This window comes from Dendrobates tinctorius, unplaced genomic scaffold, assembly GCF_039654945.1.
Source record: "Dendrobates tinctorius isolate UK_male_01 unplaced genomic scaffold, ASM3965494v1 ptg000093l, whole genome shotgun sequence".
In the NCBI taxonomy this organism is placed as follows: Eukaryota; Metazoa; Chordata; class Amphibia; order Anura; family Dendrobatidae; genus Dendrobates; species Dendrobates tinctorius.
In genome coordinates, this window is record NW_027361761.1 from 15,724,052 (window position 1) to 15,750,157 (window position 26,106).

The 26,106-nt window shown below is 47.7% G+C and overlaps 1 protein-coding gene across 1 annotated transcript in view; it reads left to right on the forward strand.

Annotated features, from left to right (window-relative positions):
- Nucleotides 1-26,106, forward strand: part of LOC141098577 (cytochrome P450 2K1-like) — a 107,629-nt gene that overhangs the window by 28,499 nt on the left and 53,024 nt on the right. The gene's annotated exons all lie outside the window — the stretch shown is intronic.

The window sequence follows — 26,106 nt, forward strand, 5'->3', positions numbered from 1 at the left end:
TCTTGTATTTAAAACCTTTCCACTTGTCAAGTGACGTAAATGTGAACAAGGACAGAGGGACTGAACCACCAGTAATACTATAGGCCAGACAGGATGGATTTTCCAACTCAGACAGGGCGGTCACACCCTTATATGCACAGAATGCACAATGAAACAAACGAGAAACTGGGTCTGAGCAGAAAAAGTAACTTAATGTGCATGCAAAATGTAATTGCATATGAACACATGACCTTTACACAGAGAAAACCAAAAGCAAAACACAAAACAAATATCCTGGAATAAAAAAGTAAAAAAATATATTGCAAAAATTGCATGAAAGTAGTAATAATAGTAATAATAAGGGTATTTAGTTAACATAATTTTGATCAAAATAATGTAGAAGCCATCCCGCCACGTCACGGATATTTGTTTTGTGTTTTGTTTTTGGTTTTCTCTGTGTAAAGGTCATGTGTTCATATGCAATTAAATTTTGCATACACATTAAGTTACTTTTTCTGCTCAGACCCAGTTTCTCCTTTTTCTAAATTGTATTGCTTGTAGCTGAGGTGATGAGTTCTGTAGATGCAGTAAAACAAATGGTAAAACTGGAGTAAGAAAAACATAGATAGAGTCTTATCTGATAACCAAGTGGTATAAAATATTATAGGTACGCTCACCTTATGGGGTTGTGACAGTGAAAACTCATATAGAAGCATGTTAAGGCTTCAGCGGGGCCACCAAGGAGATACATTGCCATAAATGAGGAATATGGTGGTTCAGAGTCTGCACTGCCCAAATTCTAAGATACTATTACACATGAAGGTGAGGCATGAATGTGGTTTATTTTATCAAGTGTTTCAAGGTTTTCAAACCTCTTCAACAGGACCAAACCACAATGATTATAGATGTAGTAGTCTCATTAAAATCAAGGTGTTAAAATTAAAGATGAGCAAATAGATTAGGAGCACATTTGGATTATCATCCAATTTTTTTTTTTCTGCAAAAAAGTTAAGTAACAGAATATATTTTTTTCTCTCTCCTTGCCTTATTTCCATTCTGCAGCCTTATTTTTTTTTTTTTTAGCCTATGTGCCCATGATCCTGAAGTAGCAGCGCTTTGTACGCATCGTATGTTCACTGCGTCCAAAGCGCTGGTTTCTATTGAACGCAGGTAAATCCGCATGTTATTGCTGAAGTATGGTCCCATGTAATTCATATGCAGCAATAGAATTACTCTGTCCTAGGTGCATTCTTTTACATTTATCTGCATTAAACCTCAATTACCAAGTGTTTGCCCATTCAGACATCTCATCCAGATCATTATACAAAATTGTAATGTTAAGGTCAGATTTTAGTATCCTACATAGTTTAGTGTCCGGGAGTGCCGGAAAAAGCTGGGGCGAAACGTGCGTTGGGGTGGGCGGGGATCCCTCCTTCAGACTTTATGTAATATAATTAAATCCCTTTTTAAGAATCTGATACAAAAGTCACATATATCGTGATTTTTTTCATTCATTGGGACAGTACTTGGGTGATTCTAGCTCTAGGTATTTTCATTTGGAGTTTATCGATTATGTTTCATATTTTATAGAAAGTATTATTTATTTCAAATTACGGTAATATTATTCTATATTGCACCTGAATCTTAGCGCTGTATATTTCCCACTCTTTTCATGTGATCTTGTGTATACCAAGGTGAGGGCTCCCCCTACTGGACACTTTTGTTTTCCTTATCTTTGTTTCTTTAATTAATTTAATACGTGTTTTTAAAATATATTTAAAATAAAGTTGTGTGTTTTAACCTGTATACGATTCACTTCTTTGGACTACTTGTTTTGCAAGTCCGCTGGTGGCAATATATTGTCTGAAGTGCCATTCCTGTTGATATGTATGGACATATTTCAGATAAACTAATATTAATCTTAGTATAAGTAAACTTTTGACTTTACAGTAAGTTATAAAAATGCCTTAAACATTTTCTCGCTCTCATTATTCTGGCATTTTGCTAATATTAATAATTATAATAATCCTAATTGACCTAAAACGGTCATGTCAGATATTGAAAAAAAACATGCATATGTCTTTTTTTTATAAAGCTTATGTAAACTTCTGGTTTCAACTGTATTCTAGTGACTAAATTTCTGTTGCGGAGACTCTAACAAGAGAAATTGACATGCTGCAGTCTTGAAAGATGTGCCGCATCTCAGCGTCCACGAGTGATCCACAGGCGCACATGCACGCATATTGGACATGGGATTTTTAGAAATCCCATCCACTATGCTGTAACATCTGGCCGCTGCGGGTTTGACACTGCGTAAATACTCAGGGTCAAACCCGTAGCAATTCCAGATTGGGGACCCATATTCTAAGTGCTCATGATGTCTTTTTCAGATGAATTTTGCTAAGAAACTCACCTGAAAAAGAACAACATTTATTGCTTTTCAGATTATGGAGATACCCTTATTTTTTGGATTATAAGATGCACTTTTTTTCCCCAAGATTTTGGGGGAAAATGGAGGTGCGTCTTATAATTCAAATATACCTTACTGGCCATGGTGGAGTAGGGTCCCAGGGTCGCTGCTGGAGGTGGTGAGTCGTGCATTGCTGCAGGCTGGGATAAGGGGTTGTTTGCATGTGTGACACTGCGGGTGTTCGGTGGTGCGGGGGCTAAGTCAACACTTTGTGAAAGCATGGGACTCACGCACTTCCATGGTTTACATTGTGGTGGACTCCGGGAAAATGGCTGCCGAGGCAGCGTATGCACAGATGGAGATCTTGGCACCAAGATCTCTGGAGATGAGTTCTCCTCATGAAGATCTCCATCTGCACATGCGCCACCCCCGGCAGCCATTTTTCCGGAGTCCACCACAATGTAAACCATGGAAGTGCGGGGGCTGCGGGCTTTCACAAAATGTTGGAAGAGCCCCCGCACCAGCGAACACCTGAAGCGTCGCACATCCGAACATCCCTTTCTCCCAGCCCAGGGTTGGCAGCATCGCCCCACTCCTGCCTCTGCTAGCAGCGACCTTGGGACCCCACTTCATCGAAGCCACCACCCCCGGAAAACAAAAAGACGCATGGATTGTAAGAAGCACCACCATTTTATTAAAAAAAAGGATTTTTTCCTATTTTTCTCTTCAAAATTTTGGGTGTGTCTTATAATCCGGTGCGTCTAATAACCCGCAAAATACGGTACTTCAGAGCATAATAAACTTCTTTAAATAGCAGATTCAATTTGTAGCTAAAAACTTTAGATGCAAAACAAATTTCGTAGCAAAATTTGAGCAAATATCCTGGAATTCAGGAGATTTGCTCGTCTCTAGTTAATACAACTTAGTATTTTAATACTGATGCACTATAACCAAAGTATTTTAACCATGTCAGAGACAAACACAGCTTTTTTGTATTTTTTATTTTTTAACATTTTTTTTTGGGGGGGAGGACTATTGATGTGTTCATGCAGGGTATATATCACATTATTGCATTTGTGGAGTATTTTGACTCAGACTACCTATAGATCAACAGGAAAACGTACACATTTTTGAAGAAAAAGTATTCCAAAGTTCAAATAAAAAAAAAAAATACTGTGCCACCTCTGATATTTCCCATAGATTTTAGCTTATCCTCTTTTTGATTTCTGTATAAGCCGACCTCCTATGGTGTTATTTTGTCCCATTTGACCACTGAAGCCAGTCAAGGGCTCTAATAGTCACATGGGAAGTAACTAGAGTTGAGCGACATTTGGTTTTTTAGGGTCGAGTTTCGTTTCGTGAAACCCGACTTTTCCAAAAGTCGGGTCGAGCAAGATCGTCCGATTATAGGGAAAAGTCGGGGTCGTCACGAAACCCAATGTAAGTCAATGGGGAATAAAAGTCGGCAGTGAGAGGAGGACAGGAAACACACCTACAGTGCCCATTTGAATGCCAAAAGCATCAATTCTTATTACTTAAGCTTGTCAACCTTAATTTACTTCATAATACTAGTTACGCACTGAAAAATGGGGGTTATTTGGCTAAAGTTGTGGGGGGGTAGGGCTGGCTCCAGATTTTCATGTGCCCTGGGCGAAAGAGCGCCCCTTTAACACATACCACAACTCATGATGCTCCGATACGGCAGAGAAATAGCGGTATAGTACAATGACAAATACTTCACTTTTTACATCTCATGACGAGGCCCATCTATTTCTCCATACAGAATCATTGGTCCCATATAATGTTTGAAACAGTATATGATGCGCTCCACATAATGCTACAGTATATGTTGGTCCCCATGGATGAAGCTCCACTGTCTTATGCGCCCAAATAATGCTCCAAACATAATGGGCCCCATTTGTAATGCTCTAGTGTATAATGGGCCCTGTAAATGCTGCTCCAGTGTCTGATGTCCACCTTTGGAATGTTCCAGTGTATGGTGGGCCCCATCTATCATTCTCCAGAGTATAGTGCTCCCCAAAAATTGCTGTCCCAACATTGAAAACAATCAAATAAGTCTCCTCGCTAGGGAATCCCTGTACTAGTCTGGACTCCTCGTCGTCCCCATCTTCCATCTCACTGCACAGTATTTCAACCTTGCAAGTGCTGTGATCCTGAGCAAGCAGGGGGGGCCCACTCGTTGGTGACGGCACTGGCACAGGGCCCCTGATAGTACGGTGGTGTGTCTGATGGCGGGTGGGCCGAACCTGCACTTTCATCTGCAGCTTCCTCTTTGTCACCGTGTAAGATGGAACTGTATATGGGAAGGGTAACCTGAGTTTCATCAGGGTCAGATTCAGGCCAGGTAGTGTGCGAGGGGAATGTAGTGGTCTGGGTCAATGTACCAGCAGATTCATAGAGCAGTGGCTGGGCATCAGTGCACTTGTGTCGCCCCCAGGAGTAGGGTCGCCACAGTGGCATTACCTTCCTCCTAGGGAGTGTGATGTCATGCTTGGGAGCAACGAAGGATCTCTCTAGCAGGTTAACTGATTGGGCGGCGTTATTCCCACAAGTCATGACCCTCCAAACAGCGTTCATGAAGGCAAAGTGTTTGTTTTACGTGGGCAGTATGGTTGCAAAGCTGAACCTTAAAGGAATGTCCAGAAGGGCACCACCAGGAGTGGAGCCTACGGTTAAATTCGACTCCACCTGGGAAACCTCAACCATGCCAGCTACAGAAAAGATGCACACATTGCAAGCTTAATTCCGTTAACGAACGAGACTCCGTCATGCCCCGCGGTCCGAGTCCAGCTTACTAGAGGGACACGTGAGGCTCTGGCACATGAGATTGGCCAATAACTGGTGTGTCATGCCCTTACATGTCCGTGGCTGCATGTGCGCTACACTGAAAAGGCCAGTGTTTGTCGCTTACAGGTGCAGATAACCCGCTGAACACCGTTAGTGATGGGGATCTGTGATTACAATTATTACCGGCGAACGATGATTTCCCAGTAAGTGCAGGTCAACCGCAGTTCCGGAATTAGGCCTAACCGTCATTCCTGAAAAAATGAAAAACTTACGTATGCAAACCACAGGTGCTGTAGCTTGCTTAACAGCTCGCCAGCCGTTCTCACGCCCAGTATGGATTACACGTGATTGCACAAAGGTGAGAAAGGGTACCGTATCCCCAGATAACATGTATGGATAGCGTACACATTCAAAATATATGTCTATACATCAGGAGGCAGGCACAGACGGTGCTAGGCCCAGTATGGATTGCACGTGATTGCACAAAGGTTAGAAAGGGTACCGTATCCCCGGATAACATGTATGGATAGCGTACACATTCAAAATATATGTCTATATATCAGGAGGCAGGCTCAGACGGTGTTAGGCCCAGTATGGATTGCACGTGATTGCACAAAGGTTAGAAAGGGTACCGTATCCCCGGATAACATGTATGGATAGCGTACACATTCAAAATATATGTCTATACATCAGGAGGCAGGCACAGACGGTGCTAGGCCCAGTATGGATTGCACGTGATTGCACAAAGGTTAGAAAGGGTACCGTATCCCCGGATAACATGTATGGATAGCGTACACATTCAAAATATATGTCTATACATCAGGAGGCAGGCACAGACGGTGCTAGGCCCAGTATGGATTGCACGTGATTGCACAAAGGTTAGAAAGGGTACCGTAACCCCGGATAACATGTATGGATAGCGTACACATTCAAAATATATGTCTATACATCAGGAGGCAGGCTCAGACGGTGTTAGGCCCAGTATGGATTGCACGTGATTGCACAAAGGTTAGAAAGGGTACCGTATCCCAGGATAACATGTATGGATAGCGTACACATTCAAAATATATGTCTATACATCAGGAGGCAGGCACAGACGGTGCTAGGCCCAGTATGGATTGCACGTGATTGCACAAAGGTTAGAAAGGGTACCGTATCCCCGGATAACATGTATGGATAGCGTACACATTCAAAATATATGTCTATACATCAGGAGGCAGGCTCAGACGGTGTCAGGCACAGTATGGATTTGACGGCCCAGACTACACAGTGGAGGAGCAGGGAGAGGTAAAGATTGCAAATGCTGGGGCCCTGCCCAAGCAAGGGGGGCCCACTCGTGGGCGTCGGTACTGGCACTGGGCTCCTCATAGTACGGCGGTGTGTCTGACGGCGGGTGTACACCACCACCGTCAGAGACACTTGATTGCACTATGTGGGACCCTGTGCCAGTGCCCGCGCCCAAGAGTCGGTCTACCCACCTGTCCAGGGCAACGGCATTCGCACTGTGTCGTGCGCTAGGTGGTGACCCCGGCCATGGGAGGGGAGGCAGCACAGTTAGGGAGTTTTAAAAAGTGGCATATGTTGATGTTGGACATTCAGCTGATGCAAAAGGTGAAATAGGTCAAGTCCCAGGAAGAGGTGGACCAAAGCAAGCCATTTTTCTGTCACCCTATGTGTCATCAGGGGAAGGTGGGACAAAATCCTTGGAAACCCATGCGTGGTTCATTTTAATGAAGGTTAGATCATCCACATTTTGGGTTGACAGACGGGTCCTTTTTTCTGTCAGGATTGATCCAGCTGCACTGAAGACTCTTTCCGATAGCACACTTGCAGCTGGGCATGCGAGCACAGTAAGGCATATTGTGCCAATTCAGGCCAGGTGTCCAGTTTAGCGGCCCAATAGTCAAAGGGGAATGACCTGTGTGGTAGAACATCGATATGGGAGGAAAAGTAGTTTGTAACCATAGTTGACAACTGCTGTCTCCTGTCACTTTCCTTCGATGCAGTATTACCAGTTGTGTGAGCGGTACTTGAAAAATCAGTCCACAACATTGTCATGAAACCCCTGTCTCCAACGCCACTTCTTCTGTGTGCACCACGAACACCTCTGCCAAGCTGCCCCCGGCCCGTATGGCTCATGTGAGAACCAACACCGCTGCAGTGTGCTGGGAATGCCTCAAGCAACCGATTTACCAGAGTTGCTTGTTTATTAGCCAATATTAGGTCAAGGTTGTCCTGTGGCATGATGTTTTGTAATTTGCCTTTATAGCGTGGATCCAGGATGCTGGCCAACCAGTAGTCGTCATCGTTCATCATTTTGGCAATGCGGGGGTCCCTTTTTAGGATCTGCAAGGCATAATCTGACATGTGGGCCAATGTTCCCGGTGTCAATGATGCACTGCGAGTGCTGGGTGGAGGAGCACTTTCTGGAAAATCCACATCCCTCCAGTCACGCACAAACCCTGTACCAGACCTTGGCATGCCAACATTTTCACTTGCCCCACGAGATGCATCCTCCTCCCCTAAGTAATCATCCCCATCATCCTCCTCCTCCTCCTCCTCTTCTTCCTCCACCTAGTCCAGGAGAGGTCCCTGAGCAGACAATGGCTGAATGTCATCAAGGATTCCTTCCTCCTCTTCCTCCTCATTAACATTGGCTCCAGAAGCCTGCTCCTTAACTTGCGTCAAAGTTTGCATGAGCAGACGCATAAGTGGGATGCTCTTGCTTAGGATGGCGTCGTCTGCGCTTACCAGCCGTGTGCATTCCTCAAAACACTGAAGGACTTTACAGAGGTCTTTCAGCTTCGACCACTGCACACCTGTCAACTCCATGTCTGCTCTCAAAGTGCCTGGCCATGTATCCTCCCACAAATGCATTATGGCCTGCCTCTGTTCGCACAGCCGCTCCACCATGTGCAGGGTGGAGTTCCACCTTGTTGCAATGTCGATAATGAGGCGGTGGTTGGGAAGGTGGAGCAATCGCTGCAGCTTCTGCATACGAACAGAGTGTACAGGTGACCGGCGGATGTGCGCGCACAGTCTTCGCACTTGCTGGAGCAGGGCTGTTAACTCCGGGTAATTTTTGAGGAAGCACTGCACCACCAGGTTCAAGGTGTGAGCCAAGCAAGGTATGTGGCTGAGTTTTGAAAGGGCTATGGCTGCCACAAAATTACGGCCGTTATCACCAACTACCTTGCCTGCCTCAAGATGTACACTGCCCAGCCATGACTCAGTTTGTCGCTTCAAGTACTCGGCCAGCGGCGGTGTGTCTGTCGCCCAAACACATCATCTGCAACACAGCCTGCTGACGCTTTCCACTAGCTGCTCGATAGGGGGACACCTCGTGTGCAACAGTGGCAGCTGCAGATGGAGTGCTCGTACAACTGCGCTCTGTGGACGAGCTTTCGCTTCTGGAGGAGGAGGAGGGTCGAACGCCTACAGCCAACTGTTTCCTATACCGTGGGCTAGGCAGCACTGTCCCACCACCGCTGTCCCCTGTGGACCCTGCATCCACCACATTAACCCAGTGCGCAGTGATGGACACGTAACGGCCCTGGCCATGCCGACTGGACCATGCATCAGTTGTGAGGTGCACCTTTCCGCTCACTGACTGCTTGAGTGCATGGACAATGCGGTCTTTCACATGATGGTGGAGGGCTGGGATGGCTTTGCGAGAGAAGAAGTGGCGACTGGGTAGGTCATAGCGTGGTACTGCATAGGCCATGAGTTCGCGGAAAGCTGTGCTTTCCACCAACCGAAAGGGCATCATCTCTAACGAGATTAGTTTGGCAATGTGGGCGTTCAAACCCAGTGTACGCGGATGAGAGACTGACTACTTTCTTGATCTACTCATAGTGTCTGGGAGGGTGAGCTGGACTTGAGAGCTGCATATGGTGGAAGTAGCGGTGGACAGGGCGGACTGAGAGAGGGTTGATGATGGTGATGGAGTTGGTGTTCTTTCTGATGGCCTAGAATCAGTCTTTCGCTGATATAACAGTGGGATTCCCTGACTGCTGTGGCCTTGCAACGACACCTCAACATTTGCTGCTGTGCTAACCGGTGGGCTTACAGTGGGGGAAACAATGTAGCGTTGCTGACTACCTTCGTTGTGATCAGTTGCACATGAGGTTTGGTGTTGTGTCCACGCTTGCAAGTGCATGGTGGTTAAATGTCTAAGCATGCAACTGGTATTCAAATTTTTCAGATTTTTCCCTCGGCTAAAGGTCTTTGCGCACTTCTTACAGATAACCTTGGCCTGATCATGAGGATTTTGTTCAAAAAAGTGCCACACTGCACTCTTCCTACTTTGGCAGACATTTTGCGGCCTAGCACGCTGTGATCTTTTGACACTCTGGACAAGCTGTCCAGCAACTCTTTTGATTTTTGGAACCTGTCTTTGGAGTGCTCCAGGCCTGCCAGATAACAGCTGATGCGATGTCGATGTCTGCTGTGGATGCTCCTCATCTGAGCTATTGTAAGCAGCACCCTCTTCCCCCAATGGATGCCAATCTGGGTCAACAACTGGGTCATCCATCACCTCCTCTTCAATGTCATGTGCACCTTCCTCTGTGTCACCGTGTATGGTGGTATAGTGTGCGGGAAGGGGCACCTGAGTCTCATCAGGGTCAGAATCTGGCTCTGTACACTGTGAGGACAATGTAGTGCTCTGAGTGAATGTACCAGCAGAATCATCCATCAGCGGCTGTGCATCAGTGCACTCCATGTCAGATTCATCTTGGCCTGGGTAATTCACCATTTCACTTGATAATCCAGGCATGGTATGTGAAAACAGCTCCATGGAGTAATCAGTAGCATGGCCTGCGTCATCCTTCAATCTTGGTTGGGGTGAAGGACACAAGGAAAGGTGTGGTTCATGAACATGAGCCTCCAATGACGACTCAGTGCTTTTACTTTTTACAACTGAAGAAGAGGAGGCGATAGAGCTGGAGGCTGAGTCAGCAATGTAAGACAAAACTTTTTCCTGATGCTCTGGCTTTAAAAGCGGTTTGCCAACTCCTAGAAAACTAAGCCTTCGAAGCCTTATGGAGCCAAACGATGACGCAGGCTCAACACCTCCTGCATTCGTTCCTATTTTGCTCTTGCCAATACCATCAGATCCACCAACACCATCATTACCAGCTGCCAACCCCCGCCCAATTCCACGGCCTCTTCCACCAGACTTCCTCATTTTTTGTAGAAATGTAGACAAAATCCAACAAACTATATAGTAATGTAAAACAAGGTACAAGTTGTCTATAGGACAGGGGAGATTTTGAATTTCTGCACACACTAGTGGACACTGGACACTTTTGGATTGTGTGAGGCCCACTGATATCTGAGCGCTATGTCACAGGCTCGATGGCACAGCTGTGACAAAAGTGACTAGAGGATAAGGGAGATTTTGAATTTCTGCAGACACTTGTGGACAATGGACACTTTTGGATTGTGTGAGGCCCACTGATATCTGAGCGCTATGTCACAGGCTCGATGGCACAGCTGTGACAAAAGTGACTAGAGGATAAGGGAGATTTTGAATTTCTGCACACACTTGTGGACACTGGACACTTTTGGATTGTGTGAGGCCCACTGATATCTGAGCGCTATGTCACAGGCTCGATGGCACAGCTGTGACAAAAGTGACTAGAGGATAAGGGAGATATTGAATTTCTGCAGACACTTGTGGACAATGGACACTTTTGGATTGTGTGAGGCCCACTGATATCTGAGCGCTATGTCACAGGCTCGATGGCACAGCTGTGACAAAAGTGACTAGAGGATAAGGGAGATTTTGAATTTCTGCAGACACTTGTGGGCACTGGACACTTTTGGATTGTGTGAGGCCCACTGATATCTGAGCGCTATGTCACAGGCTCGATGGCACAGCTGTGACAAAAGTGACTAGAGGATAAGGGAGATTTTGAATTTCTGCAGACACTTGTGGACACTGGACACTTTTGGATTGTGTGAGGCCCACTGATATCTGAGCGCTATGTCACAGGCTCGATTGCACAGCTGTGACAAAAGTGACGAGAGGATAAGTGAGATTTTGAATTTCTGCAGACACTTGTGGACACTTTTGGATTGTGTGAGGCCCACTGATATCTGAGCGCTATGTCACAGGCTCGATGGCACAGCTGTGACAAAAGTGACTAGAGGATCAGGGAGATTTTGAATTTTTGCAGACACTTGTGGACACTGGACACTTTTGGATTGTGTGAGGCCCACTGATATCTGAGCGCTATGTCACAGGCTCGATGGCACAGCTGTGACAAAAGTGACTAGAGGATAAGGGAGATTTTGAATTTCTGCAGACACTTGTGGACACTGGACACTTTTGGATTGTGTGAGGCCCACTGATATCTGAGCTCTATGTCACAGGCTCGATGGCACAGCTGTGACAAAAGTGACTAGAGGATAAGGGAGATTTTGAATTTCTGCAGACACTTGTGGACACTGGACACTTTTGGATTGTGTGAGGCCCACTGATATCTGAGCGCTATGTCACAGGCTCGATGGCACAGCTGTGACAAATGTGACTAGAGGATAAGGGAGATTTTGAATTTCTACAGACACTTGTGGACACTGGACACTTTTGGATTGTGTGAGGCCCACTGATATCTGAGCGCTATGTCACAGGCTCGATGGCACAGCTGTGACAAAAGTGACGAGAGGATAAGGGAGATTGGATTGCTTTTAAAAAAGCAGTTTGCAGAGCAGTGGGTAAATAGCAATGCAGCGGTCAGGAAGCCTTAGAAGGCAGCCCAACAACCAAAACCACTGATACACCACAATATAGCCTCCCCTTGCACTGCACACACAGTGACTGGTGTGTTGTACAGGCACAATCGCTAGCAGCAGAAGCAGTTTTTTTTTCTTCTTCCCTGCCTAACGCTCTCCCTACAGAATCAGCAGCAGCAACCTCTCCCTATGCTAAGATCGGCAGAAGTAAGATGGCGGTCGGCGTGCACGCCCTTTTATACCCCCTGTGACGCCCACCAAAGCAAGCCAATCACTTGCATGCCCTTCTGAAAGATGGTGGTGACCCGTGCCTATGTCATCACGTTGCCCACAGTGTCGGTGGATCCTGATTGGCTGAAAAAGAGCGCAAAAAAACCTTTTGAAACGCGACTTTGGCGCGTAAGTCGCCGACCTCGTGGCCGACCTCATCCTAGGGTCAGGTTTCGTTTCATGAAACCCGACTTTGCCAAAAGTCGGCGACTTTTGAAATTTTTCGACCCGTTTCGCTCAACTCTAGAAGTAACAGCATTGTCCAAGCAGAGTTGAGGTTTTTTTTTATTTACTGACATATAAACATATAACATACATGACATATAAAGTTACTAAGCTGTGTTAACCTCTTGACTATGTTGAGACTACAACATACAGTGCGGAAAATAAATGTTTGATTTACTGCGATTTTGCAAGTTTTCTTACCTTTAAAAGAATGGAGAAGTCTGGAATTATTATCGTAGGTACACTTGAACTGTGAGAGGCAGAATCTAAAAATAAAAAACAGAAAATCACATTGTATGATTTTTAATTAATTTAATTGTATTTTATTGCATGAAATATTTATTTGATCACCTGCCAACCAGCAAGACTTTTCACAGACTTGCTAGTTTTCTTTAAGAAACCGTCCTACTCTGTACTCATTACCTGTATTAATTGCACCTGTTTGAACTTGTTACATGTATAAAAGACACTAGTCAACACATTCAATCAATCACATTCTATACTCACCACTATGGCCAAGACCAAAGAAGTGTCTAAGAGAATGCTCTCTCTCTAAGAGATAAAATAAGATCTAAACAAACTGGAACTGTGGGCAGCAGCTAGCAGAATGGTTTTTAACAGAGAGAAATGCAAAGTCCTACATCTGGGCAACAAAAATGAAAAAACATATACAGAGTGGGAGGAACAGGGCTAAGCAACAGCACATGTGAAAATAACTTGGGTATACTAATAGATCACAGTCAGCAGTGTGATGCAGCAGCAAAAAAGTCAAATACAATTCTGGGATGTATTAACAGAAGCATACACGTAAAGTCATTATTACCCTCTACTCCTCTTTGGTCAGACCTCATCTGGAATACTATGTCCAGTTCTGTGCAACACATTTTAAAAAAAGACATCAACAAACTGGAGCAAGTTCAAAGAAGAGCGACCAGAATGGTGACCGGTCAGTAAACTATGTCCTATTAAGAAAGGATGCAGGATTTGGGAATGTTTAGCTTGCAAAAGAGAAGATGAGGAAGTGACTTAATAGCTGTCTACAAATATTTAAAGGGCTGTCACATTGTAGAAAGATCATCTTTATTCTCATTTGCACAAGGAAAGATTAGAAGCAATTGAATGAATTTGAATGGGAGGAGACACAGATTAGATATTAAAACATTTTTTAATGGTAAGGGTGATCAACTGCTGGAACAGGCTGACATGAGAAGTGGTGAGTTTTCTTTCAAAGGAAGTCTACAAACAGTCTGGGGGTTCATGTAAGGATGATTCTGAGAAAGGTCAGAAATCAGCCAAGAACTACATGGAGGATCTGGTAAATGACTTAAAGAGAGCTGAGACCACAGTCTCAAAATTTACTATTAGTAACACACTATGCTGTCATGGATTAAAATCCTGCAGGGCACAAAGTTCCCCCTGGTCATATCTGCACATGTTCAGAACCATTTGAAGTTCGCTAAAGACTATCTGGATGATCCAGAGATGGTGTTAGGGCGGCGGACCGCACCAAATAATAGAGATGGTAATAAGGTACGTTCGCAGCCCGGCGTCCATCGTGCAGGGGTGGTAACCTGCTGCTCAGTAATGGCGGATGCTATATGGCGGTATACTATAAGAACACACGCGGGTTATCGTCACCCGGTGTGTGCAGGGGCGGACTCTGTTGCTTCACAGAGCCGCACTACCGCTGAGCATAAACGCCGGAGCCTGTTTGAGCTCACAGAGCTCGGCTAAAAGAGCGCACAGTGTACGGCCACAGAACTCTACCCAAGGAAACAGGGTTAGAGTCCTTCTAGGCGCACTGAACGCGCGGCGTCGCTGCCGCGAGCACCGCTATAGACGCTGGCTATGGAGCACGTGCACTGAGGCGTGCCGAGTCCCTGGTGAGCCCTGATGCCTGACTCAACCTCAGACCTACCTATGCCTAAGCCTGGGCACTAGCAGGCTAGGCTGCGCAAAACATGCGTACCAAGGGTAGGGGTTTCTTAATGAGTCATTCACCAGAGACATTCATATGTGCATACATCACTCACTCCACATAGTCTGTAAATACAGTCTAACCTAGCGCATGGGCGAGCGGCCATGCAAACCTTTTATAGCCACGGGCGTCCGGGACCTTCCTGGCTTCTTGGATGGGCCAGTCCGAACACGAGCAGGACCTGAGCACGTGACTCTCGATCTCCACTGGGAGATCACTCCACGGGCATGCTCAGTGGCCCGACATGAGGACTTAGTCCCTGGAGAATCTCTCTGCTCAGCAGCATGCATTGTCATAGCTGTGCCAGAGGTGGCAGCAGCAAGCAAACCCACGGAGTTGGCCTGGGCAGAGCGCTGGGACCGACGAATCTGCTGAGCAGGCTCCACTGCAGCTGAAGAAGAATGGGAGACCGCTGGGTGCAAGGCTCTGGATTCCTGCTGTGCAGTGGCAAGAACCCAACGCCTAACAGATGGCATAGGAAAAGGTCATGTGGTCAAATGAAACCAATATAGAACTTTTTGGTACCAACTCCACTCGCCATGTTTGGAAAGAGAGGAATCATGAGCACAACCCCAAGAATCCGGTCTAGCAAGGTGAGGGAAATATAATTCTTTAGGGGTGCTTTTCTACAAGGGGGAAAGGACGAATGCATTGAAGGGAGGATGGATGCGGTCATGTATCGCAATAGTTGGTCAACAACCTCCTTCTCTAGGTAATAGCATTGAAGATGGGTCATGGCTGGGCCTTCCAGCATGACATTAACCCGAAACATCCAGACAGGGCAACTAAGGAGTGGCTCCGTCAGAAGCACTTAAAGGTGCAGGAGGGTCCTAGCCGGTCTCCAGACTTAAACCCAATAGAAAACCTTTGGAGGGAGCTGAAAATCATTTTTGCCCAGCAACCAAGTGAAAACTTGGTCGAAAAGTATAGGAAACGTCTGACCTCTATAATCGCAAACAAAGGTTTCTATATCAAATGTTAAATTCTGTTTTTCTATTGTATGCTTTTTTCATACAATTAAATATAAACTAATTATGTAAAAATCATACAATGTGATTTTCTGGTTTTTATTTTTCGATTCTGTCTCTCACAGTTGAAGTATACCTATGATAACATTACAGACCTCTAAATTCTTTGTAGGTGAGAAAACTTGCAAAATCGGCAGTATATTAAATACTTATTTTCTCCATTGTATTTTATGGCATAATTTACTGACACAAATAAAAAAAATGTTTTATGTGTAGTGGAGGAGCCGAAATGTGTGTTTTTTCAGAAGGTATTTTTTCCTCCATCAGCTACTTCAGGAACTTGAATACAAAATATAAATATTGTTAGGGCTGGTGGAACACATCAAATAAAAAGATGGTAATAAGGTGCGTTCGCAGCCCAGGTCCACCGCGCAGAGATGGTAAACTGCTGCCCGGTAATGCAGGACACTATATGGCGGTAAAAAGGAAGAACACTCGCGGGTTAACGTCACCCGGTATGTACAGGGCGAACTCTGTTACCTCACAGAGCCACACTACCGCAGAACATAAATGCCGAAGCCTGTTTAAGCTCAAAGAGCTCGGCAAAAAAGTGCACAGAATGCGGTCACAGAACTCTGCCCCAAGGACACAGGGTTAGAGTCCCTATAGACCTTCTGAGCATGCTACGTCGCACCTGCAGACGCCACTATAGACGTTGACTATGGTGGAGTGTCGAGCAAGTGCACCGTGGCGTTCAGAGCCACCGGTGAACACTGATGCCAGTCTCTGACTCTGCCTCTACCTACACCTAAGCCAGGGCGCTTAACAGGCTAGGCTGCACAACACATGCGTACCAAGGGTAGGGGTTTCTTAATGAGTAATTCACCAGAAACATTCATACATGCATACAACACTCACTCCACATAGTCTGATAATACAGTCTATACTAGCGCATGGCCGAGTGGCCATGCAACCCTTTTATAGCAGCGTCATTCCGGAACCTTCCTGATGGTCCAATCCGAGCTGCTTGAGGACCTGAGCATGTGACCTCCGACCTCCAACGAGAGGTCGTCCCAAGGGCATGCTCAGTGGGCTGCAAAAGGGACTACGACTCTGGTACTGCTCGCCACTGACTACTGCTATAGCTGAACCAGGAAAGGCAGCAGCAACCAACTCGACAGCACTAACTTGAGCAAGACACCGGGATCGACACCTTTGCTGATCAGGCTCCACTGCGGCTGGGACTGAATGGGAGACCGCAGAAGGCATGGCTCAAGATTCCTCCTGTGCAAAGGGAGGAACCTGACACCCTCCTAGGGCCCCCTCTCTCCTGCGCCTTGCTATGCACAAAGGCTGCAATGAGCAGGGGAGCACAAATATTCTCCACAGGCTCCCAGGTCCTATCCTCTGGGCCATGACCGGCTCCCAGGTCCTATCCTCTGGGCCATGACCCATCCAGTCCACCAGGTAATACCTTTTGCCATGTACCACCTTACACCCCACGATGGCATTCACCTCATACTCGTCTGAGGACAAGCCTGATGTCCCGGTAGATGACTCAGAAAACCGGGACAAGTGAACGGGCTAATGAGAGACACGTGGAAGGTGTCCGTGATACCCAGATGTGGAGGAAGGGCTAGACGGTAGACCACAGGCTTAACTTGCTCAAGGACTTTAAAGGGACCTATAAAGCGAGGCGCAAACTTAGTGGACTCAACCCGCAGCCTGATGTTATGAGCGGAGAGCAACACCACGTCGGTGGGAGCGGGGCGCTGGTGTGCGTCTGCGGAAGATCTAATTCTCTCCTTGGAGGCCCATATGGCATCCTGAGTGCGGTCCCAAATGTCTCGTGCCTCCACCACCCAATCTGCCACCCTAGAGTCTGTGGACGACACGGGCATGGGCACAGGAACGAGCGGATGCTGGCCATAATTAAGGAGGAATGGGGTCTGGCCGGTGGAATTGGCCACAGTATTGTTCAAAACGAACTCCACCCATGGCAACAAGGATGCCCAGTCATCCTGCTTGGCCGAGACAAAATGTTGAAATATGTGACCAGGGTCTGGCTGGCCCTCTTTACCAATCCTTTCGTCTCGGGGTGATAGGCCGAGGAGATATTCAGCTCAATACTGAGCAAGTGACATAGCTCTCTCCCAAACCGAGATGCGAACTGGGGACCCCGGTCACTGACAATCTTGTATGGCATACCGTGCAGGCAGAAGACATATTAATGAACAACGCCGCCCGGCCCAGTGCAGAAGGTAACCGGGAAAGAGGCACCAGGTGCACTATCTTAGAGAAATGGTCGCTGCCACTGGACTTGGGCAATCCCAAGACAAAATTCATACCGACCATCTCCCAGGGCCTGTCCGCTACCGGCAGGGGGTAAAGTAGTCCAGCAGGCCGTTGCCAAGGGGACGTATTCTGGGCGCAGGAGACACATGCCCGAATATAGTCCCTGATGTCACGGGCCATATGCGTCCACCAGAACGTCCTCGCCAGAAGCTCAGAGGTCCGTTTTGTCTCAAAATGTTGACCCACCCTGGATGAGTGAGCCCAAGAGAGGACCTCAGGTCAAACACGGGCAGGGACAAATGTCTTGAACGGAGTTACAGACTCAAGAGCGACCGTAGCCACAGTCCTCAGGCTCTCGGAAGGGACAATCAGCCGAGGCTTGTCCTCCTCCGATGACACCACGGAGCGAGAAAGAGCATCGGCTCGAACATTCTTCTCCCCGGAGAGAAAATGTAGAGTAAAGTGGAACCGGGAGAAGAACAGGGACCATCTGCCCTGGCGAGAGTTCAGCCTCTGGGCCGTCTGCATATATACCAAGTTTTTATGGTCAGTGAACACCTGGAAAGGGTGGCGAGCCCCCATCAGCAGGTGCCTCCACTCCGAAAAGGCCAACTTCATTGCTAGCAACTCCCTGTCCCCCATGGAATAATTCCTCTCTGCCGGTGTGAAGGTCTTGGAGAAAAAGAAGCATGGGTGCTTCCAACCTTGCATGTCCTTCTAGGAAATGACTGCTTCAGCATCAATGAAAGAGGCATCCACCTCTAGAATGAAGGGTTTATCTACATCGGGGCGATGTAGAATGGGAGCGCAAGCGAAATGGGACTTAATGTAGGGGAAGGCCTTAGAGACAGGTTCTGACCATAACTTGGGATTCACTCCCTTCTTGGTGAGGGCCACCAAGGGAGCTACCAAAGTTGAGAAGTGGTGAATAAATTGTCAATAGTAGAGTTGAGCGAAACGGGTCGAAAAAATTCAAAAGTCGCCGACTTTTGGCAAAGTCAGGTTTCATGAAACGAAACCCGACCCTAGGATGAGGTCGGCCATGAGGTCGGCGACTTACGCGCCAAAGTCGCGTTTCAAAAGTTTGTTTTGCGCTCTTTTTCAGCCAATCAGGATCCACGGACACTGTGGGCAACGTGATGACCTAGGCACGGGTCACCACCATCTTTCAGAAGGGCATGCAAGTGATTGGCTTGCTTTGGTGGGCGTCACAGGGGGTATAAAAGGGCGTGCACGCCGACCGCCATCTTACTTCTGCCGATCTTAGTATAGGGAGAGGTTGCTGCTGATTCTGTAGGGAGAGCGTTAGGCAGGGAAGAAGACAAAAAAACTGCTTCTGCTGCTAGCGATTTGGCCTGCATAACACACAAGTCACTGTGTGTGCAGTGCAAGGGGAGGCTATATTGTGGTGTATCAGTGGTGTTGGTGGTTGGGCTGCCTTTTAAGGCTTCCTGACATGCTGGCATTGCTGTTTACCCACTGCTCCGCAAACTGCTTTTTTAAAAGCAATCCAATCTCCCTTATCCTCTAGTCACTTTTGTCACAGCTGTGCCATCGAGCCTGTCACATAGCGCTCAGATATCAGTGGGCCTCACACAATCCACAAGTGTCCAGTGTCCAAAAGTGTGCGCAGAGATTCAAAATCTACATTATCCTCTCGTCACTTTGGTCACAGGCAGCTGTGCCATCGAGCGTGTCACATAGCGCTCAGATATCAGTGGGCCTCACACAATCCACAAGTGTCCAGTGTCCAAAAGTGTGCGCAGAGATTCAAAATCTCCATTATCCTCTCGTCACTTTGGTCACAGGCAGCTGTGCCATCGAGCGTGTCACATAGCGCTCAGATATCAGTGGGCCTCACACAATCCACAAGTGTCCAGTGTCCAAAAGTGTGCGCAGAGATTCAAAATCTCCATTATCCTCTCGTCACTTTGGTCACAGGCAGCTGTGCCATCGAGCGTTTTCACATAGCGCTCAGATATCAGTGGGCCTCACACAATCCACAAGTGTCCAGTGTCCAAAAGTGTGCGCAGAGATTCAAAATCTACATTATCCTCTCGTCACTTTGGTCACAGGCAGCTGTGCCATCGAGCGTGTCACATAGCGCTCAGATATCAGTGGGCCTCACACAACCCACAAGTGTCCAGTGTCCAAAAGTGTGCGCAGAGATTCAAAATCTACATTATCCTCTCGTCACTTTGGTCACAGGCAGCTGTGCCATCGAGCGTGTCACATAGCGCTCAGATATCAGTGGGCCTCACACAATCCACAAGTGTCCAGTGTCCAAAAGTGTGCGCAGAGATACAAAATCTACATTATCCTCTCGTCACTTTGGTCACAGGCAGCTGTGCCATCGAGCGTGTCACATAGCGCTCAGATATCAGTGGGCCTCACACAATCCACAAGTGTCCAGTGTCCAAAAGTGTGCGCAGAGATTCAAAATCTCCATTATCCTCTCGTCACTTTGGTCACAGGCAGCTGTGCCATCGAGCGTGTCACATAGCGCTCAGATATCAGTGGGCCTCACACAATCCACAAGTGTCCAGTGTCCAAAAGTGTGCGCAGAGATTCAAAATCTCCATTATCCTCTCGTCACTTTGGTCACAGGCAGCTGTGCCATCGAGCGTGTCACATAGCGCTCAGATATCAGTGGGCCTCACACAATCCACAAGTGTCCAGTGTCCAAAAGTGTGCGCAGAGATTCAAAATCTACATTATCCTCTCGTCACTTTGGTCACAGGCAGCTGTGCCATCGAGCGTGTCACATAGCGCTCAGATATCAGTGGGCCTCACACAATCCACAAGTGTCCAGTGTCCAAAAGTGTGCGCAGAGATTCAAAATCTCCATTATCCTCTCGTCAATTTGGTCACAGGCAGCTGTGCCATCGAGCGTGTCACATAGCGCTCAGATATCAGTGGGCCTCACACAATCCACAAGTGTCCAGTGTCCAAAAGTGTGCGCAGAGATTCAAAATCTCCATTATCCTCTCGTCACTTTGGTCACAGGCAGCTGTGCCATCGAGCGTGTCACATAGCGCTCAGATATCAGTGGGCCTCACACAATCCACAAGTGTCCAGTGTCCAAAAGTGTGCGCAGAGATTCAAAATCTACATTATCCTCTCGTCACTTTGGTCACAGGCAGCTGTGCCATCGAGCGTGTCACATAGCGCTCAGATATCAGTGGGCCTCACACAATCCACAAGTGTCCAGTGTCCAAAAGTGTGCGCAGAGATTCAAAATCTACATTATCCTCTCGTCACTTTGGTCACAGGCAGCTGTGCCATCGAGCGTGTCACATAGCGCTCAGATATCAGTGGGCCTCACACAATCCACAAGTGTCCAGTGTCCAAAAGTGTGCGCAGAGATTCAAAATCTCCATTATCCTCTCGTCACTTTGGTCACAGGCAGCTGTGCCATCGAGCCTGTCACATGGCGCTCAGATATCAGTGGGCCTCACACAATCCAAAAGTGTCCACTGTCCACAAGTGTGTGCAGAAATTCTAAATCTCCCCTGTCCTATAGACACCTTGTACCTTGTTTTACATTACTATATAGTTTGTTGGATTTTGTCTACATTTCTACCAAAAATGAGGAAGGCTGGTGGAAGAGGCCGTGGAATTGGGCGGGGGTTGGCAGCTGGTAATGATGGTGTTGGTGGTGGATCTGATGGTAGTGGCAAGAGCAAAATAGGATCGAATGCAGGAGGTGCTGACCCTGCGTCATCGTCTGGCTACATAAGGCCTCGAACGCTTAGTTTTCTAGGAGTTGGCAAACCGCTTTTAAAGGCAGAGCATCAGGAAAAAGTTTTGTCTTACATTGCTGACTCAGCCTCCAGCTCTATCGCCTCCTCTTCTTCAGTTGTAAAAAGTAAAAGCACTGAGTCATCATTGGAGGCTCATGTTCATGAACCACACCTTTCCTTGTGTCCTTCACCCCAACCAAGATTGAAGGATGACGCAGGCCATACTACTGATTACTCCATGGAGCTGTTTTCACATACCATGCCTGGATTATCAAGTGAAATGGTGAATTACCCAGGCCAAGATGAATCTGACATGGAGTGCACTGATGCACAGCCGCTGATGGATGATTCTGCTGGTACATTCACTCAGAGCACTACATTGTCCTCGCAGTGTACAGAGCCAGATTTTGACCCTGATGAGACTCAGGTGCCCCTTCCCGCACACTATACCACCATACACGGTGACACAGAGAAAGGTGCACATGACATAGAAGAGGAGGTGATGGATGACCCAGTTGTTGACCCAGATTGGCATCCATTGGGGGAAGAGGGTGCTGCTTCCAATAGCTCAGATGAGGAGCATCCACAGCAGACATCGACATCGCAACAGCTGTTATCTGGCAGGCCCGGAGCACTCCAAAGACAGGTTCCAAACATCAAAAGAGTTGCTGGACAGCTTGTCCAGAGGGTCAAAAGATCACAGCGTGCTAGGCCGCAAAATGTCTGCCAAAGTAGGAAGAGTGCAGTGTGGCACGTTTTTGAACAAAATCCTCATGATCAGGCCAAGGTTATCTGTAAGAAGTGCGCAAAGACCTTTAGCCGAGGGAAAAATCTGAAAAATTTGAATACCAGTTGCATGCTTAGACATTTAACCAGCATGCACTTGCAAGCGTGGACACAACACCAAACCTCAAGTGCCACATGTGCAACTAATCACAACAAAGGTAGTCAGCAACGCTACATTGTTTCCCCCACTGTAAGCCCACCGGTTAGCACAGCAGCAAATGTTGAGGTGTCGTTGCAAGACCACAGCAGTCAGGGAATCCCACTGTTATATCAACGAAAGACTGATTCTAGGCCATCAGAAAGAACACCAACTCCATCACCATCATCAACCCTCTCTCAGTCCGCCCTGTCCACCGCTACTTCCACCATATGCAGCTCTCATGTCCAGCTCACCCTCCCAGACACTATGAGTAGGTCAAGAAAGTACTCAGTCTCTCATCCGCGTACACTGGGTTTGAACGCCCACATTGCCAAACTAATCTCGTTTGAGATGATGCCCTTTCGGTTGGTGGAAAGCACAGCTTTCCGCGAACTCATGGCCTATGCAGTACCACGCTATGACCTACCCAGTCGCCACTTCTTCTCTCGCAAAGCCATCCCAGCCCTCCACCATCATGTGAAAGACCGCATTGTCCATGCACTCAAGCAGTCAGTGAGTGGAAAGGTGCACCTCACAACTGATGCATGGTCCAGTCTGCATGGCCAGGGCCGTTACGTGTCCATCACTGCGCACTGGGTTAATGTGGTGGATGCAGGGTCCACAGGGGACAGCGGTGGTGGGACAGTGCTGCCTAGCCCACGGTATAGGAACCAGTTGGCTGTAGGCGTTCGACCCTCCTCCTCCTCCTCCAGAAGCGAAAGCTCGTCCACAGAGCGCAGTCGTACGAGCACTCCATCTGCAGCTGCCACTGTTGCACACGATGTGTCCCCCTATCGAGCAACTAGTGGAAAGCGTCAGCAGGCTGTGTTGCAGATGATGTGTTTGGGCGACAGACACACCACCGAGGTGCTGGCCGAGTACTTGAAGCGACAAACTGAGTCATGGCTGGGCAGTGTACATCTTGAGGCAGGCAAGGTAGTTAGTGATAACGGCCGTAATTTTGTGGCAGCCATAGCCCTTTCAAAACTCAGCCACATACCTTGCTTGGCTCACACCTTGAACCTGGTGGTGCAGTGCTTCCTCAAAAATTATCCGGAGTTAACAGCCCTGCTCCAGAAGGTGCGAAGACTGTGCGCGCACATCCGCCGGTCGCCTGTACACTCCGTTCGTATGCAGAAGCTGCAGCAATTGCTCCACCTTCCCAACCACCGCCTCATTATCGACATTGCAACAAGGTGGAACTCCACCCTGCACATGGTGGAGCGGCTGTGCGAGCAGAGGCAGGCCATAATGCATTTGTGGGAGGATACACGGCCAGGCACTTTGAGAGCAGACATGGAGTTGACAGGCGTGCAGTGGTCGAAGCTGAAAGACCTTTGTAAAGTCCTTCAGTGTTTTGAGGAATGCACACGGCTGGTAAGAGCAGACGACGCCATCCTAAGCATGAGCATCCCACTTATGCGTCTGCTCATGCAAACTTTGACGCACCTTAAGGAGCAGTCGTCTGCAGCCAATGTTGATGAGGAGGAAGAGGAGGAGGGAATCCTTGATGACATTCAGCCATTGTCTGCTCAGGGACCTCTCCTGGACGAGTTGGAGGAAGAAGAGGAGGAGGAGGAGGATGATGGGGATGATTACTTAGGGGAGGAGGATGCATCTCGTGGGGCAAGTGAAAATGTTGGCGTGGCAAGGTCTGGTATAGGGTTTGTGCGTGACTGGAGGGATGTGGATTTGCCAGAAAGTGCTCCTCCACCCAGCACTCACAGTGCATCATTGACACCGGGAACATTGGCCCACATGTCAGATTATGCCTTGCGGATCCTAAAAAGGGACCCCCGCATTGCCAAAATGATGAACGATGACGACTACTGGTTGGCCATCATCCTGGATCCACGCTATAAAGGCAAATTACAAAACATCATGCCACAGGAGAACCTTGACCTAATATTGGCTAATAAACAAGCAACTCTGGTAAATCGGTTGCTTGAGGCATTCCCAGCACACAGCAGCGGTGATGGTTCTCACACGAGCCGTACGGGCCGGTGGCAGCTTGGCAGAGGTGTTCGTGGTGCACACAGCAGAAGTGGCGTTGGAGACAGGGGTTTCATGACAATGTTGTGGACTGATTTTTCAAATACCGCTCACACAACTGGTAATACTGCATCGATGGAAAGTGACAGGAGACAGCAGTTGTCAACTATGGTTACAAACTACTTTTCCTCCCATATCGATGTTCTACCACACAGGTCATTCCCCTTTGACTATTGGGCCGCTAAACTGGACACCTGGCCTGAATTGGCCCAATATGCCTTACAGGAGCTCGCTTGCCCAGCTGCAAGTGTGCTATCGGAAAGAGTCTTCAGTGCAGCTGGATCAATCCTGACAGAAAAAAGGACCCGTCTGTCAACCCAAAATGTGGATGATCTAACCTTCATTAAAATGAACCACGCATGGGTTTCCAAGGATTTTGTCCCACCTTCCCCTGATGACACATAGGGTGACAGAAAAATGGCTTGCTTTGGTCCACCTCTTCCTGATACTTCACCTATTTCGCCTTTTGCATCAGCTGAATGTCCAACATCAACATATGCCACTTTCTAAAACTCCCTAACTGTGCTGCCTCCCCCCCATGGCCGGGGTCACCACCTACCGCACGACACTGTGCGAGTGCCGTTGCCCTGGACAGGTGGGTAGGCCGACTCTTGGGCGCGGGCACTGGCACAGGGTCCCTCATAGTGCAATCAAGTGTCTCTGATGGTGGTGGTGCACACCCGCCGTCAGACACACCGCTGTACTATGAGGGGCCCAGTGCCAGTACCGAGGCCCACGAGTGGGCCCCCCTTGCTTGGTCAGGGCCCCAGCATTTGCAATCTTTACCTCTCCCTGCTCCTCCGCTGTGTAATCTGGGCCGTCAAATCCATACTGTGCCTGACACCATCTGAGCCTGCCTCCTGAGACATATATTTTGAATGTGTACGCTATCCATACATGTTATCCGGGGATACGGTACCCTTTCTAACTTTTGTGCAATCACGTGCAATCCATACTGTGCCTGACACCGTCTGAGCCTGCCTCCTGAGACATATATTTTGAATGTGTACGCTATCCATACATGTTATCCAGGGATACGGTACCCTTTCTAACCTTTGTGCAATCACGTGCAATCCATACTGGGCCTGACACCGCCTGAGCCTGCCTCCTGAGACATATATTTTGAATGTGTACGCTATCCATACATGTTATCCAGGGATACGGTACCCTTTCTAACCTTTGTGCAATCACGTGCAATCCATACTGGGCCTAACACCGTCTGAGCCTGCCTCCTGAGACATATATTTTGAATGTGTACGCTATCCATACATGTTATCCGGGGATACAGTACCCTTTCTAACCTTTGTGCAATCACGTGCAATCCATACTGTGCCTGACACCGTCTGAGCCTGCCTCCTGAGACATATATTTTGAATGTGTACGCTATCCATACATGTTATCCAGGGATACGGTACCCTTTCTAACCTTTGTGCAATCACGTGCAATCCATACTGGGCCTAACACCGTCTGAGCCTGCCTCCTGAGACATATATTTTGAATGTGTACGCTATCCATACATGTTATCCGGGGATACGGTACCCTTTCTAACCTTTGTGCAATCACGTGCAATCCATACTGGGCCTAACACCGTCTGAGCCTACCTCCTGAGACATATATTTTGAATGTGTACGCTATCCATACATGTTATCCGGGGATACGGTACCCTTTCTAACCTTTGTGCAATCACGTGCAATCCATACTGGGCCTAACACCGT